General features: G+C 44.3%; 1 protein-coding gene across 2 annotated transcripts in view; it reads left to right on the top strand.

Moving 5' to 3' along the window:
* PEPD (peptidase D) overlaps positions 1–17,858 on the top strand; it is a 172,620-nt gene that overhangs the window by 12,457 nt on the left and 142,305 nt on the right. The gene's annotated exons all lie outside the window — the stretch shown is intronic.

Raw genomic sequence — 17,858 nt, 5'->3', positions numbered from 1 at the left:
ATGGTGAAAATAATAAATTAAATATATTCAGACTTTTCAGGCTATTCAGATCTATGGATTGAGCTGACCAAGATTTTCCCGTGAGCTGTTTGAATGGTATCTCTTTGCACAGCTTTTATGAGCGAGGTGGGTTTTTTTCACTTAGGAAAAAAAGCTTTTTCTCTTTGTTAAGATGAATTCTTCAGTCACTGCAGTGCTGTCAGTGCACAGACCATAACTGAGACACCCACAACAGGGTCTGAACACAGCAAGGAAGGCATGTGCCAGAGTCACTCTTCCAATACAGCCATTTCTGTCCCACTGCCAAGGTTCTGCTTTGCTTCCACTTCAGTCCAGTAAGCATACTCCCATTGCCTGACCTGGTGATACGTGTTTTGAGCACATATTCCTTCCTTTCCCTCTGGCACATACCATTGAGAACTCATCCATCTCCCACTGGTGTCTGTGTGGTCTCTGTGAGTCCCCAAAGGGATCTGTGCTACTAGGACTCCGAATTACGCCGGTTGATTTCTGAGGTATGATCTCTCTCTCATTTCTTAAGCACTGGGTGGTTAAGACCTGGCCTCCTGTCAGCAGCACATGACACAGAGAGCTGCAGCCCCAGCCAGCATGTGCTGGAATGAGGGGCTTTTCTATGCCCTTGCCTCCTTGTGTGGCTTCTAGGATGCAGCAACCAGTGCGTATCTCATTCACTGGTTGTAGTTAGATGCCCAGTCCTGTTCTATGAATTTTCGAATAATTTCTCATCAGGATCACATACTTCCTACATTTCTTTTCCTCTCTGCTTGTTACTGGTGTGCCACAGACATAAAAGTAAGGTCTTCCCTTTTTCAGAGTTCATCTTCTCCTACTACTCACTGCTAATTGGTTCTTTCTTCCTGTAATTTTGATAAAACTCCCTCAGCCCCAGGCATGGTGGTACCTACCACAGAGTTCCCCAGCTCCTGCAGTGTGTAGTTCCAGAGCTGTGGGGCTGTGCTGCACCTTGGCGGAGGTTCCCAGCAAACACCAGCACCAAGGTGATTTTGCTTTAAAATGTATTTGGCATCCAAGTTTGTACCTGGAGATACTCTCTGACTAGGCAAAGCTGGTGCTGAGGAATCAGTCTTGGGCTTTTTGGCTGCAATACACTGATCCCACGTGTATCTTGGCAAATGCTGCCCTGGCAGGCAAGCTACCAACCAACCTGCTCTCCTAGCATGGGTTGAACCCAGCCTGGCTCACCCATCAGGGCCCTGAGCATGCATGTTAACTCAAGAGCAGGTTCTGTGCCCTTTGCTGCCTCTTCCTCCAGCCTTCTCCTTCTATCCCAGCTTCTTCTCCTGCTCATGTCTCTGCTCGCCCATGTGACCTTAAAAGCATGGCTTTTCTCTTGGAATCACAAGGTGCTGGGAATGGCTGAATCTTCTGTTTTGCTTGCAAGACACAACTGTATGTAAATTGAAGGAATTTGCTTTTTTCTTCTATCTTCTATTTCTCTCTCTCTTTTTTTTTAATGTGTAATACTGTAATCCTCATATAATATCCTCACAGTTTTTATAGTTCCCAGTCTTCCCATCTCCTTATACCTGGCAGTTTCTGCTTGCAATACCAGCCTCCATATGGCAGCGTGTGGCTGGCAGGAGGCTGTGCATCGTTCCCTGCCTCTCCTGCCCTCCTACTTTCACCAGCTCTGGTGCTTTGCTCTGCAGACTCTCTCTGGTGAGTTTTTCCCACATTGCACAAACATTAAGTACTCCCAGCCTCACAGCTTTTAGCTGTTTTTGCTTCCTTCAGAGACATTCTTCAGTCTGTGCAGCTCAGACCAGTTTCATTTTGCATTCACTGCAGCATGAACTGAAGACTGAGGAACTGGAAAACAAGTAGATTGCAACCTTTGGTTATCCACTGCTGCTCTGAGTTTATATTCACCCTGTGCTGTACACACATGTGCACATACTTGCTTAGGCATTCATGCGGTTGGGTTGTTCATTTCTCAGCACAGACAGTTTTGCTATTAACATCTACAGAAGTTTTTATTTTTGAAAACAGATGAGCACCTGCTAGCTGGTGTACATGGCTTTGTTCTGTTCCATTTCCCAGTGACTCAGAACAGAAGAGACCAAACATCTTTGTGATCAAAATGAAGACCCAGCAAGTCGCTGTTTTGGTCTTGGTTTCTTAGGGAATATGGTGAACTCTGCAGAATTATTCATTTACTACCCAAATGAAATAAAATGGGTCCTTGCCCCTTTCTCCCACAGCATAAATCCAATCCGCTGTGACAGAATTTTACTGTGATGTATGATATTGTAGGAAGTAATTATGGAAATGGAAAGAAAGAAGAAATGTTCAAAAAAATGTTACTATCAGTCATTGCACACCTTATTGCTGAACTAGAGGGCCTGCTTTCACTCAGTAAAAATGTACATGCTCCCAGGAAAGGCAGCAAACAGCCAATAGGGGGTGGAAAGAATAGGAATTTTCTGCACCACAAGGGTAAGGAAGTGATGAATGCGGATGGTAGGGAAGTACCCCAGCTAGTGAAGGGAATCCATGGCAGAGTTGGAGCTCACTGCAGCACTGTCTTATCTGGAATATCATCTTTCCTCTTATTAATAATGAATACAATCTTTCAATAGGATTTTATGTATGTTTAAGTTTAATAACTCATCCTTCAGGAAGAACTCAGTCCTGCCAGGTACTACATCCAATTTGGGTTGGATTAGGTCTGTTGGGAACTGAGGTTGCTCCTCTTTTCCTGAATCAAGCCCTTAGTGAAGCTGGAGCTATTGACAGATTACCATTCATAGCTCTTTATTGCTTACTGTAGGTTTATTGCAGCCTCCTTTCCCTCTTAGCTCTCCTTCCCTCTCTTTGAGCAAACATAATGTACAGCCCATGTAAATATAAAACATTAAGCAATTACTGGGTTATTTCGGATGCAGCGCTAATAATACATCATTTCTGAAAACCACAGCTTCAAATGTAGGGCATGCTGTACCAGTCATCTCGCACGATACTCACTGGAAAGCGAGCTCAGCCATTACTGTTCTATCTCTGAATTATTACTCACTCACCCCAGGAAACAAAGGGGAGTCCCTGAGGTTAATGTGGTTAGTAAAGCAATTTGAGGAAGCTGAGCTTATATCTGCTTACACAGTGTACAGAAGATATTTAAACAGCAGACTTCAATCCCCCGCTCTTTTCCGTCAGCTCTTACATCGGTGTCTTTCTTTTTTAATGACTGGGAGTGTTCTGCTGAAATAAGAAATGGTGAATTTGAGAATTTGCTATGTGCAAAGTCCCTAAGGCAAATTACCTGGCACCAGCTTTATGAGAAAAATAGGAGTTTATTGCTGAAAATGAAGATTTTCACATTTGTCCAGCCTTCGTGCTTCACATCTCCCCATTTCTGCCCCACTCAGCCCTGACTGTGTCCTGTAGGTAGCTGGGTGCTGCCAAAGGGGATGTGGGCAGGGACAGTGCCTGGCACCCACTACCTGGCTCCGGGAGGCCACGTCTCACATTGCCCTTCTGCGTCTTGGTGCTCCACGTCTCGGCATATGGGAAGGAAACGTCATTGCCTTCCTTAGGACACAAATGTTGCCCCAGCTGTGGCCGTAGGTCATTCTCCATGGCAAGGAGCTTGCAGTGCTCTCAGTCTTTGATGCAAAGAACTGCTCCAGAACACTCTTTGGGGCAATAGGATCCCCATGCCTCTGCCACTGGCCCCGTGAGCTCATGTGAGAGTGGCAGGACAGTAAGGGCACGTGGGATGTCAGCCTGCAGCTGCTTGGCACCGGTGCAGAGCAGCCCCTGAGATGCAGAGCTGCTGGCTGGGGATGTGGTGCTTTGGCCTAGCTCTCTTTGCAGTGCATACAAGACGTCTGAGGGTGTTCAATTTTTTAATAAGTGCCAAAGGCACATGGGTAGGGCAATCTCAGAGAAGTCTGTGCTGCCTGCGTTGTGCCTGTTTGGTGGGTAAACAGCAGAACGAATCTCCAGAGCTGTCAATCTGAAGCCTCCACCAGCACTGAAGTCCCTGGAAAAGATGTTTTTAAAGAAAGGTACAGATGCTTTTTGCTTCCTTGGAGTAGAGAGTCAAAGACAGTTAGGATGTGTTCAAAAAAACCTCCTTACTGCTATTTATAGGCTTTCTCCCTGCACCAAATAATCTGTCTTCTGAATTTCATTTGGTAAAACATTAAAATCCCACATTGTGGGTTCTCACTGTGCAGCAGGCTCAGAGTGACTCATAGCACAGTGACCTCCAAGCTCTGCAAATTGCCGTGCTCTGCACTGATTATTTCTGCTTTAATAGAGCTTGTTTTGCACAGAAGCATCGTGGTGGCCAGGCAGAGGCAGGTCCCCATGCACCACACAGCCCCATGGGGAAGGTGCACCCAGCCTCGTGCACACGGCTGGTGTGATAGCTCTGCTCTGTGCTTCAGCTGCAGTAAATGAGGTTTTACTGATGGATTTTTGGCTGGCCTTTCCCAGGCATCTGGCTTACAGCTCAGCTAGTTGTCATGGCAGTAATAGGACTGCCCATGATCTTGATAAGGGTCAGCTGGCTGACGGATTATCTTGCCCTTTCTTTTTCACTTTAAATGTGAAAAATGCACTTCTTATGTATTCTTGAAAATAACTGATCTGTGATTCCCATTTGGGATCCTTGATATTTGGATGCTCACATGGAAGTGTTGGTGGGCTATGAGGAGATTAAATCATAGGAGAAGAATGGGATTTCAGTCTTTGAACCGTATTAAATTTAGAGTATTATAGGGCATCTCACTGGTTCAGTGTCCAGACTTAATTTGTGTATGCGTAGGAATAAGCAGTGCTCACTTATCTCTGCATCATTTACCAATAAATGATGAAAAACCTAAACAGCATCTATATTTATGATTCATTTATTTAGGTTTTCTCTTATGGGATTGTCTTGAGGACAGATTTGGAGAGAATGAAAAGAATATGACTTGGTTAGCAGCAAGGCTTTATCCAGACTTGCTCAGACTGCCTGCGATTCCTGTTTGATTTCGGCATGTGAGTGCAGTGGCTGCAGTCTAATTCCTTATGAGCACAATAAAAATCTCCAGTTTGGATGGCCCTATAGCATGTTTGTATGAGGAAAAATAGCTAAACCTGGGGCATTGTGAGGAAGCTTCTTCAAGCCGTGCCTGTAATGCACTTGTCTTGTGAGCGTACAAAAGTTTCCAGTGTCGAGCCTGTGCTTTTGTTAAATTCAGAATTTCAACGCGTTTAAGAAGCACTGATCAATAGTTCTTCACATCTTTCTCTCTTTCTGATGTACAAAATTTGCTGAGCGTGGATGAGAGGCACAGCTGTGAGTAACAGGCCTGCGATTCATTCCTCTGGGACACGCTGGCCTGGTTTGGTAAAATGAGTGTTTTTTGGAAGAAAAATTCTGATTTCTCATAGAAGCCTTAGGAAGCTGCAAAAATAAATGTTTTCAGTTCAGAACTGGAGAAAATGAAAATGTTTTCGGCTGTTCCATACAAAGGTGGACCTCCTCAGAAAGAGAGAAAAGAAAACACATTTCTACCATTTCTTGTTCTGTACCTCACCCCTCAAACATCCTCCATGTACATTCCCCAAGGCATTCATAAAAGAAAATTAGATGGAAAAACTTCAAGCAACCTTGTTATTTACAAAGGGAATTTTTATCAGCTCTCAGTTTGCAGAAGAAAATCTCATTCCTCCAGAAGAAGAATCCCAGACATATCTCTTTTAATGAATTTAAACCACAAGCATCACTTTGTGATTTATTGGCCAAACTTTAGTTAAGACTTGGATATTGATAATAGTGCAAACAGAGGAGAGATTGGCAGATAACATTTCTCACATTTTGCAGAATAAATGACAGATTCTTACTATTTATTATCCTTAAATGACTTGCCGTGGCCCAAGGCTACCCTCTGCACTTAGCCAGAGCTCACTGTAGCCTGCAGTAATTTATGGAGTTTGCAATTTAATCTGAAAACTGTGACAGAGCAATGTACTGGTATATAAATACTGAGCATCTATAATTATGGCAGCCTCCTCACCCCCAAAATTTTTTGAGACCTTGAGCAAGCTTTTGTTGGTATTTTTTGTATATTGGACATCTGGACTAATAGCTTGTGAAGAGGGATTTGAATTTGGGTTTCCCAAACCCCAGGGAATGCTGCAGTCACAAGGTAAGTAGCTGTTTGCTTTCTCCCAGTCTCTCTGGTCAGAGATATTTGAATTTGCTGCTCTTCTGAATGTGGGAGAGCCAGTTGGGGTCACAAAATGGTTAATTATTTAATAATTAGCACACATGCAGCAGTGAAACACTGCTGGGAGCTCCCTAAGCTAGGAGAGCCTGGGCACCTCCCAGTGCCACAGCCATCTCAATGCTGGTGGAGCCAGCCCAGGCTCTTCTGCTCTGCCCGCAAATGCCATGCTGGCACTGAGATGCTGTTCAGCCAATGTTTCAGCAGAAGAGAGAAATTCACCCTTCTTGGGAAGGTAGGGGAAGTTGATTAATTGACGTTTTCTGACAAAACATGTTTTGCCAGAAAATCCCTATTCAGTTCTAATTAGGATGCTGTATCTGGCCTGCGTGTTTTAAGCTTATAAGTCTGTTTGGAGATCAGATGGTGAATTTTTACCACTGAGAGCAATTTCCTAAAAATCTGTTTAGTATTCTGGCAGTTTGCAAGATAGAAAAAAATAATAAAAAAAAAATTGCTTGGGGGCAGATTTTCTGCTTGGTGCACGGGGATTTGTAATGCAATAATTGCAGATGGGTGGGTAACTCACTGCACTGGAAATGTACTCCTTAATGTCTCTAGGATGTAAGGCGAGGTGGTTTTCTATGTAAACTTTGAGTTCTTTGCCACTTTAGATGCCAACTTCCTCTTAGTTACAAAGTTTATGAAGTTTGTAACGCGAAGAGAGGGGGAACGTGCACTGTTGCTTTAATCAAACCCAGCTGAAATAGCTCAGGTAGATTTCTGCTGGTTGGCAATGTTACCGATTCTTAAAATTCATGTGGTAATTGAATCTAATGTTTGTGCTGGAAGCTGAATGCATTTCAAATGTGAATTAGACCTATGTAATGTAGAGCAGTGGTGCATAATTAAGGTGTTTCATAAGTGAGATTTAGATTTGCATTATATCTGATTTTCAAGATATCTACAACTTTCTTTGCAAAATGAACCTAATTCCATTAGAAAATAGGTGCCATTTCATCACACATAATATTTGCATTGAGGAATTATGAAAATGAATGCAAAAGGGAAAACCTGGTTCATACATATTTATGCAAGCCGTATGAAGGAATTTTGCAAGGATTTGAGATGGAGAAGTGGAGAAGATAGAACTTCGTCACGAGGGTTGGTGTAGGGGCAGTGCTGTGCCCTGAGGTGAGCCGCCTGATTGGCCCTGGTCTGGTACTCAGCAGGACACTGGGATCAGAACTTCTCTGTGGGCCTCAAGTTTATTTTTGAGTGTACCAAATAATTTTTCTTTTCAGACAACTTTGATCCCCAGAGGAAGGGAAAAAATTGTTGTAGGTGATCAAACTAAATCTAACCCAGATGAAATCCATAGTCAACACATGCTGGAGACGTGAGAGGTCTCAGCATCCACTGCTTTCATCTCCTGTCCCTTTCCAATTGAACTGAATTACTTGCTGTTGGGAATGCTGCCGAAACCATCTGTATGTCCCTTGAGTTTCTGCTTGTTTCACACAGGTAGGTGTCTTGGTGGGCATAAAACCAGTCTGAAGGCAGCTCTGAATTTCTATAATGAATAACAGCCTCTAGGAGAGCCCCACAGACAGCAGGACCCCAAGAATTGGGTCTACAGAGCTGAGTGGTGTGACAGCAAAGCCTGTCATACAAAGCAGTACTGAGAGAAAGTTCAGCTTCTGCTCTGCCAAGGCTAGGAGGTATTAAATTCTGGCTCAGTCTCCCAAATGCTCCTAATTAGAGCCGACTGGAAGATCTGATATATTTTAGAGGTTTTGACAGTGAATGAGACTTGAATAACTTGGGGTGAGAGTTTTTGTTAACTTTGACTTCCAGATTGCTCCTGGCAGCACTAGTAAGCATGTTGGATAAGGCATTAATTTTAGTTTCAAATGTTCTCAGTTTTCCACGAGCTTTTATCCTATTTTTAAGTTTCCTCCTGTTCAGCTTGTATTACTGAGAGTATAGAAGATGTATTAATTTTAAAATTTCCCTAGCTCTTAGGATATTTTTTAAACCATCCTCATCTGCCAACCTAAATGCACACAAATAATTCGCCAGTATCGTACTCAAAATGTAGAGAAAATGCTAAGAACCCAATTAGCCTTTCCCTATCACCATTAAATTTATATGAGGGCATAAAAGTCACGCTAAAAAACTTATTATTTAATTGATTGTGTAAGCTGGAGAAGTTCTTCCTAACCAGCACTCACAGAACGCAATCCTCTCTTTGCACAGAGAATTATCAAAGAACAGAGAAGCAGAACAAAATGTTACTGAGCGTTCTGTAAAATGCATGTTTCGCTTTGTAAGGGCTGCTGCAATAATTTTCTTCTGATTCTGACCTTTGTGAGTTTAACATTGCAGTGCTGTGACTGGAGCTTTGGATTCAGCTGGAGACCAAAAAAAGACTAAAAATAAACCTAATTTGTTCCAAGACAGAAACTCAAGGTCCATGTAACTCTAACGTGCAATTACAGGTGTGCTCAGGTTCACTCAGCCAATTCCTATAGAAATTCAGTTGATACACTTGCAGTGTTAATTTAAAGCTAGTAGCAGGAGCTGCCAGAAGACAAATCAGGCCGGTTTCCTGCAGCTTTGTATTTCTCCAGAAGCCTTCTTCCAAATGAGTAGTTTTCTCCTACTGCTAATTCATAAATGTTACAGTGTTGTGTATTGCTTTTGGAATAAGATGTGGGACTTTTTCTAGGGTGAATTTTACCATTATGGCTATAAGTAGCAAAAAACAACATGGCTGTGAGACCAATTTCGTAAGGTTTTTGCTAGAGATGGGTTTGATGTGTTGAGGTTGGGTCCCTGTGGTTTGGTGTGGCTCCTGACTTGCAAAGGCAGTGCTGGGTGTGAGGTTGCGCTTTGCTGGCTCTGGAGCTAGGTCGCAGTGGCTGTGTACTTCAACTAAATAGACAGGATTCTCACAGTGCTTCACCTTGCTGCTAATTTGCAGGAGTTGGCGGGGTTTGGGATGGTGATGAACTCCCTGCTGTTGCCTGGACTTCAAGAAGTTGTGGGGTAAGCTGAGCTAGCAGAAAGGCTTTGGGCTGAACTGCAATCCTAAGGATGAAAACTAGATGGTAAGAGGTGAGCATTAACTGATAGATCTCCAGGAAGGGAGCATTTTGAGTACAATTGCACAAGACTGTATGACCCTGAAATCTGATTAAGAACAAATAAAATTATATTGCTGGGCAGACAGAACTTCTCTGAGATCACTTTAAGCCCTTGCCTAGGGCAATTTATCAGTATTCAGTATGATGACCTCTCTGATGATATTGCAATCACCTAAATGTACAAAATCATGTTGTGTTTTTTTAATCCTTAAAGTAGGATGTTATTCATTATTTTTCCCCTTGATTGATTGGCACACTTTGAACTGAACTCCTCAGGAGTTAGCACTCCCTAATTGTTGTATGCTGATCTTGGCTATGCCTTTCTCATCACGATTGATTATTTGACGTCTGAAGTACTTGCATGAGCACCTGTTAAGCTACTTTCAGATTATATGTGTGTTTTTGGCTTTTTTCTTTAAAAAAAAAATCATCTTCACACTGTCTGTTAACTAGCTCAGCCATCTCTCTCTCTGTGGTTTCCAGTGGAGGAGCTCACTAGGTGCTGCCATGTCCTCTCTGGAGGAGTTCCCAGCCCAGCCCATGTGGGCACAGGGACCAGACTTAAAGATCTCCAACTCCAGTGTCTCCTTCAGTGTTTAACAGTTACTGTTCTGAGAATTAGAACATTTTTTTTCTGATATCTAACATGAATCACTTTTGCTGCCATTAAAATGTACTGCTTCCTATTTTGTCTACCATAGACAAAGAAAGCATTTGATTTCTTGTGGCTCGGCAAGAGCACATGAGGCTAAACAAAACTATTCTTTCATAGTGTCCATTTCCTGGACCTTGACCTTTCTTGCTGCTCTCCTTCAGACTCCAGTCAATTGTCCAAGTCTCTCCTGAGGGGCAGTGCCCCAAACTGACTTCATTTTTCCAACAGAAGCCTTGTCAGCCTTGGGAAGAACTGCTCTGCACAACTTGCAGACTATCCCTTTATTTATGCATACATGTTTGCCTCTTTCAAAATTGTGGCATTCTTGATTCACACTCAGTGTAATTTACTATAATTGTTAGATCCTTTTCTAAAGAACTTCTAACTAATCAATTTCTCCTCACTGTATTTGTGCTGTTGATTATTTTTGCATGCTCTAATTGAAATGCACCCTATTGTTTGTGCTAGGTCTCCAGCCTGTCAGGACCATTTGCAATTCTGATCCTCTCCTTACACGCATATGCAGTTCATTCTATTCGGGGGTCATTTGCAAATGTACAGAGAATACTCTGCATTTGGTCTTCAGAGGACTAATACAGCATTCAACAAAACTGGCTCAGGACTAATCCACAAGGAATACCTTTGTTCTGCGCATCCTTCCATTTTGACAGTAAACAATCAATAACTCCTCCCCAGCTTTAGTCACCTTGTCTGTCCTGCATCCACCTACAGCAGTTTTGTTTACATTGTGTATCTCTGGCACGTATAAAAACATCATGTGAAATGGTGTCAGAGACTCTCTAGGTGAAGTATGACATCTGCCCTTCTCCCTTATCCACAAGATCTGTTGCAAAATTAAATTATATTGTTTTTGACATTACTTTTTACGTGACAAATTCATCTGTGGTGCTGTTCATCTCTTTCATGTCTTCCATGGGCTTACAAATCACTTGTTTATTCATTCCAGTATTCTTGGCTGCCCTTTAATTCCCTAGCTCTGCTTTCCTCCCCTGTGTTAAACATAGTCACTGCCGTTCTCTGATTGTCCTGTGCCTCCTCCATGACTTCTCAAAGGTTAACTCCTTCCCAGGGGCTCCTAATGACGTCCCTGACTGGTTCAGCCTAATAACCTACGGGCTCTATACCTCAAGAACTAATTGGCTGAAGCAGCTAGAAAGATTTAACTTACTGAAGTACCCTTGAGACTTTAATTTTTTTTTTTCTTCCCTTAATGTAGATGGTGATAGATACTTCCATCAAAGGTCTTAACTGTTAGTTATCTATACAGAGTTGACCTTTTGATGGAGATTATTGCTGGAAAGAAAGCCTTGCAATCAGCATTCACAACTGCAGAGCTGTATGATGACACTCTTCCTGGATTTCACCTTGTTATTCAGTTACACTCACAATTTCTTAGTGGTACCATGTTTTATGATTTCTGTTCACTGACTTTGTCCCAGCCACTCTGCACTTTGTTAATGTCTGCCCTCACAGTGTCAGGAGCTTCACAGAGCCACGTCATGCCAGAGCAGAGGGTCCAACCTGTGGTGTGGTCAGCCAGAGGTCTGCTATAAATGACCCAGAGCTGCTCAGTGCCAAAAAGTGTTCTAAGTCTCTGCTGAGTCAGTGTAGACTAATTAGATTATCTGACCCTCATTCTACCATTTAGAAGACAGAAGACAATTGGTAAATATCACAGACAATCCTTGTCTTCATGTGTAACTGCAGTATTGCATTTCTGCCTTACCTGGCTGTATACAATGGAGCCAAAAAAAAGCAGCCGGGAGGAAACAACAGACAATGAAAGTCCTCCGGCCCAAGTGCTCATTGTGATGTATGGAAGAAATGTGTTAATTTATATGAAGTGGCTTTTGCTAAGGCTGCTTCTGCTTGAATTTGATTTTGAAAAGAAAAAAATATTCTTCCTTCTTACTGCAAACTTCATAATGCCTTTTGTATTCTTTGGTCAGGTCACTCGGTACCTGAAGCATCCTGCAGCTTCCCTGCTGCAGATAAATAGTGCCTTTTGTTTCCCCTTGCCCAGGCCTGACCCCTGTTTACCTTGCTATCCTCATCTCTCCCATGTCTCAATTTTCGTGGGCTCAGCTGGCGAACGAGGAAACCATTGTGGAGGATTTAAAGGAGACAATCTTGTGTTTGTTGACATTCTCCTCCTAGTTTCAGTCCTTGGATTCTGACAGTAGTTTAGCGTTTCGGTCCAGTTCTGCCCCATTTCAGCCTGATTAATCTTCTTTTCATCGGACTTGTAGTGGGAGTCCTCTCACCCTCAGCATGGGGCCCTTGCATTCCCAAGGGTCTCAGTCTCCATCCTCCCTGGGTTCTGATGGTGCTGGGGAAGTTCAGCCTGAAGGACACGAGCCACCCTCAGGGTTACAGCTGATTCCCACAGGAGCCTGTCCTTTTGTATCCCAAGAGTGCCACGGTCCTTTGGATCAACTCTTTACAGGACAACCCAGAGCTCAGCACTGGGCATCATGACTCAGTACTGATATGAGGCAGGAGGGAGGCTGATCTTGGTCCCCCAAGCGTGGCCTCCTTGGGGAGGCACTGCCTGCAGCAGCTGCCCCCTGGTCAGAGCATGGTTGGCTGCAGCCGGACATGACTCCTTCCTGAGGCAGTGTCATCTCCTCTCTTTAGGAAATACAATTTTCTTCCTCCTCTGGACTTCCCAGCTCTTTTGACCAAGATCCAACCCCCAGGTCTTGACTTCTGCTTCACTCTCACTACTTTATTACAACTTGGTACCTACGTGGAAAAAAACTAATAAACCCTTCACAACTAATAAAGCATTGCCACTCTCACTCTGTGTTTTTCTCCCTGTACCGCTGTTGTATCTTCCTTTACTTGTAACCCCTCCACCTCACTTTCTATATTATTACTCCTCTCATACTTGTCACTCACCCATTTTAAGACTTTTCTGAACCTGATAGATCTGGTAAATGAGAATTGGATTCCTAGTAATTAGATAAAGTTCTGACTCCTATGTGAAGACAGGGTTAGAAAGGTCAATCCCAGCTAGTTTTGAAGAAAACTCATAGGAGCTAATGAATAAGTTAGAATTTGAAGTCAAGTTTCTTCATATTTACAGTTTTTAAAAATGAAAGAACATGGAAACGTTAACATGTCCTGAAAGATGATAATTTTCAATCTAGTATTTTTTAACATATTATGAGTGCATGAAACACTACTTTTGAATTTAAAATGTGATGTTCATTGGAAAAGGAGTGAGCATTTATTTATGTGGCTAAAGAGAACTCACAGGGAAGATTTAATAAAGAGAATGTATTTTTAAGATGTATATTTGAGATAGATTTTTATATAGGCACCCTGAAACATCCCTTCACCTCCAGGTCTGTGCACATGGACATATATACCTGCATGCATTTACTAAAGAAGCATTTTCTCCTATGGCTTTGTTTTAATATTGCACATCAATATTTTTGTCACTATTTTGTTTTTCATTACCTCTTTAAAGCTGATGTTAACTAGTAAATTAGATCCAAAACCACCCATAAAAACTGTTAGTGACTGACGCAGAATAGCTTGGTTATTGAATGGAAATAACCACAACTATTGTAGCAATAGCATTGGCAATAGAGTAATAAAACTAAGCACATCTCTCGAGGGCTCTACATACTGAATGATCTAAGCCTTGTAAATCTTCCACCATGCAGCAAAATACCAGAATAACTCATTCACTATAGACAAGCTAAGGTAGAGACTGTGAGTCAGTCTCCAAGAGTCAAAGCAGACCCTCAGCAGATGTGGAAAACAGCTGAGGGTCAATGGTTGGCTGCATCACATGGATGCACAGGGTCTACACATTGGAGAAGCTTCATCCGAGGTGGGTGAGTGCTGCACACTGACGCAGAGGTGGGATGTTGCAGAGGGAGGGCTGCTTGGCAGTGCCACTGCTCCACAGTCTGTGCAGCCTGGCAGCAGAATAGCCAGCACATCGTGAAACCTAGGCTTTGCCTGCACAGGTATCCGCATCACTAATGTCAGAGGAATAGATATCACTGTAACTCTCTAATAGATGACTACAGCAAATAAAGGGCAGATAAGATGCTGTGATAAAAAGATAAATAGGTTACATAAGATGCACTACAAAGAAAACAAGTGAGCTTTATCAATCACACTGAGGAGCTGTGTCATACAAAACTTTGCTCTTTGCCAGAGAAGCTAATGGGAAGTACCCAGGTCAGGAGAGCAGGACAGTGGTAAATTAGAAGCTATGTTTCAGGAGAGCTGCTAGGATTACAGGACATTGTTATCGTTTCATCAACACAGCACTTAAAGCTGGCTGGTGTCTGTTCTTCCACTCTTGTCAGAGACTTCAGTTTACAGAAGAACAGAAATGTTCACAAAGTCTGCTGATGGGAATTGCCTGTCTCCAAAAGGGAGACGGATACTTGCCCAGGAGCTGGCAGGACTTGTAGAGAGAGCTTTAAACTAGATAGGAAGGGGGAAGGGGATAAAACCAGGCCTACTAGAGATCAGCCTGGGGAAGTGGTGTTGGGATTAGGTGAGAAGCCAGGGGCTCAGCTGAGGTGCGTCTACACTAATGCACGCAGCATGGGCAACAAGCAAGAAGAGTTGGAAGCCATTGTGCAGCAGGCAAACTATGACCTAGTTGCCATATCGGAAACGTGGTGGGATTGCTCCCATGACTGGAGCGCTGCAATGGATGGCTACAAACTCTTCAGGAAGGATAGGCAAGGAAGGCGGGATGGCGGTGTGGCTCTCTACGTTAGGGAATGCTTTTATGCTACTGAGATTGTGACTGGGGACAATAACGTTGAATCCCTTTGGGTAAAGATCAGAAGAAGGGCTGACAAGACAGGCACCCTGGTGGGCGTCTGTTATAGACCTCCAAACCACGATGAAGAGACAGACGAGGTATTCTATAAGCAGCTGGCAAAAGCTGCACAGTCGCCAGCCCTTGTCCTCATGGGGGACTTTAACTTCCCTGACATATGCTGGGAGTACAGCACAGCACAGAAGAAGCAGTCTAGGAGGTTTCTGGAATGCATAGAGGATAACTTCCTGATGCAGCTGGTCAGAGAGCCCACAAGAGGAACTGCCCCACTAGACCTGCTGTTCACAAACAGGGAAGGTCTGGTGGGAGATGTGGAGGTTGGAGGCTGTCTTGGACAGAGTGACCATGAAATTTGAATGATAGATTTCTCGATTCATGGTGGAGCCTGGAGGGGGAATAGTAAAACTGCTACCTTGGACTTCAGGAGGGTGGACTTTGAATTGTTCAAGAGACTAATAGGGGGAGTCCCCTGGCATTCAGTCTTAGCGAGTAAAGGGGTCCAAGAGAGCTGGTTGCTCTTCAAGAAGGAAGTCTTAAGGGCGCAGGAGCAGGCAGTCCCCCTGAGCTGCAAAATGAGCCGGCGGGGAAGAAGACTGGTGTGGATGAATAGGGAGCAATTCTTGAGGCTCCGGGAGAAAAAGAGAATCTACCGCCTGTGGAAAGAGGGACAGGAAACTCAGAATGAATACAAGGAAGTCGTTAGGATGTGTAGAGGTGAAATCAGAAAGGCAAAAGCCCAGCTTGAATTTATCCTGGCCGCTGGGGTGAAAAGGAATAAGAAACTCTTTTATAAATACATTAACAGTAAGAGGAGGACAAAGGAGAATATCCACTCTTTGCTGGATGAGGCTGGGAATGTGACCGCTGAGGATAAGGAAAAGGCGGAGGTTCTGAATGCCTTCTTTACGTCTGTCTTTAAAAGTCAGACCAGTTATCTTCAGGATACTCCTCTCTCAGACCTGGTAATCTTGGCTGGGGAGCACACTAACCCCCCTGTGATTCTGGAAGAAACAGTCAGAGACCTACTACTCCAAGTGGACTGCCACAAGTCTATAGGGCCAGATGAGATCCACCCAAGAGTGCTGAGGGAACTGGCGGAGGTGATAGCCAAGCCGCTTTCCATCATCTATCAACGCTCTTTGTTGACTGGTGAGGTCCCATAAGACTGGAGGCTTGCCAATGTGACTCCCATTTACAAGAAAGGTCGTAAAGAGGATCCGGGGAACTACAGGCCTGTTAGCCTGACCTCGGTGCCAGGGAAGGTTATGGAGCAGATTGTCTTGAGGGAGATCATGCGGCATGTGCGGGATGACCGGGGGATCAGGCCTAGCCAGCATGGGTTCATGAAGGGCAGGTCCTGTTTGACCAACCTGATCTCCTTCTATGATCTAGTGACCCATCTGGTGGATGAGGGAAAGGCTGTTGATGTGGTCTACCTAGACTTCAGCAAAGCCTTTGACACTGTCTTCCACAGTATTCTCCTGCAGAAGCTGGCAGCCCGAGGCTTGGATGGGTACACTCTTGGCTGGGTAAGGAGCTGGCTGGAGGGCCGGGCTCAGAGAGTGGTGGTGAATGGAGTTAAGTCTAGCTGGCGACCGGTCGTGAGTGGTGTTCCCCAGGGGTCGGTGCTGGGGCCTGTCCTCTTCAATATCTTTATTGATGACCTGGATTAGGGCATCGAGTGCACCCTTCTTAAATTCGCAGATGACACCAAATTGGCTGGAAGTGTGGATCTGCTTGGGGGTAGCAAGGCCATACAGAGGGATCTGGACAGGCTGGAGAGCTGGGCTGAAGCCAACGGGATGAGGTTCAACAAGACCAAATGCTGGGTCCTGCACTTTGGCCACAACAACCCCAGGCGACACTACAGGCTTGGGGCGGTGTGGCTGGAGGACTGTGTAGAGAAAATGGACCTGGGGGTATTGATTGATGCTCGGCTGAACATGAGCCGACAGTGTGCCCAGGTGGCCAAGAAGGCCAATGGCATCCTGGCTTGCATCAGAAACAGTGTTGCCAGCAGGAGCAGAGAGGTGATTGTTCCCTTGTACTCAGCACTAGTGAGGCCGCACCTCAAGTACTGTGTCCAGTTTTGAGCCCCTCACTGCAAGAAAGACATTGAGGCCCTGGAACGTGTTCAGAGGAGGGCAACAAAGCTGGTGAGGGGTCTGGAACACAGGCCATATGAGGAGGGGCTGAAGGAGCTGGGAATGTTCAGCCTGGAGAAGAGGAGGCTCAGGGGCGATCTCATTGCTCTGTATAACTTCCTGAAGGGAGGTTGTAGTGAGCTGGGGGTCGGCCTCTTCTCTCGTGTCATTAGTGATAGGACCAGAGGGAATGGTTTCAAGCTATGGCAGGGGAGATTCCAGCTGGACACTAGGAAGTATTACTTTTCAGAAAGGGTGGTTAGGCACTGGAATGGACTGGCCAGGAAGGTGGTGGAGTCGCCGATCCTGGAGGTGTTCAAGGAAAGACTGGATGTTGTGTTGAGGGACATGGTTTAGTGGGAGCTATTGCTAATAGGTGAACGGTTGGACTGGATGATCTTTTAGGTCTTTTCCAACCTTGGTGATTCTATGATTCTATGATTCTATGATTCTATGACTTGGAGTTCCCAAAAAAGCCTCCTGCTGATATTGGTGCTCTGTGGAGCAGATCCGAGATCTTGATTGCTTTCACTGTCAGTGCTGTGTGCTGCTTCATCTCCCTGCACCAGGTATCACACCTCATACTGGAAAAGTAGTGTTGGGGATTTCATCTGTTTCCAGGCAAAAGGGTGCTTTGCACAGCTCTATCTGTAAGGCAGAAGAGTAGGAATGTGGGCAGGATCCTTATCTGCAGGGATGTGGGGGCAGACAAGCCAGGAGCCAAGTGGGGGTGTTGTCAAGATTTCTGCAAGTCCCTCTGGTGCTCCTGTGTTTCATCCCATTTTATAATCTTCTTGAGCTAAATGACACATTGATAAACTGTCGAGGATAAATAGTGTTTTCCAGACGTTACCAGACAGTGGGGACTTT

Source organism: Meleagris gallopavo, chromosome 13, assembly GCF_905368555.1.
Source record: "Meleagris gallopavo chromosome 13, MGAL_WU_HG_1.1, whole genome shotgun sequence".
Taxonomy (NCBI): domain Eukaryota; kingdom Metazoa; phylum Chordata; class Aves; order Galliformes; family Phasianidae; genus Meleagris; species Meleagris gallopavo.
This window is presented reverse-complemented; position numbering and strand designations above follow the sequence as displayed.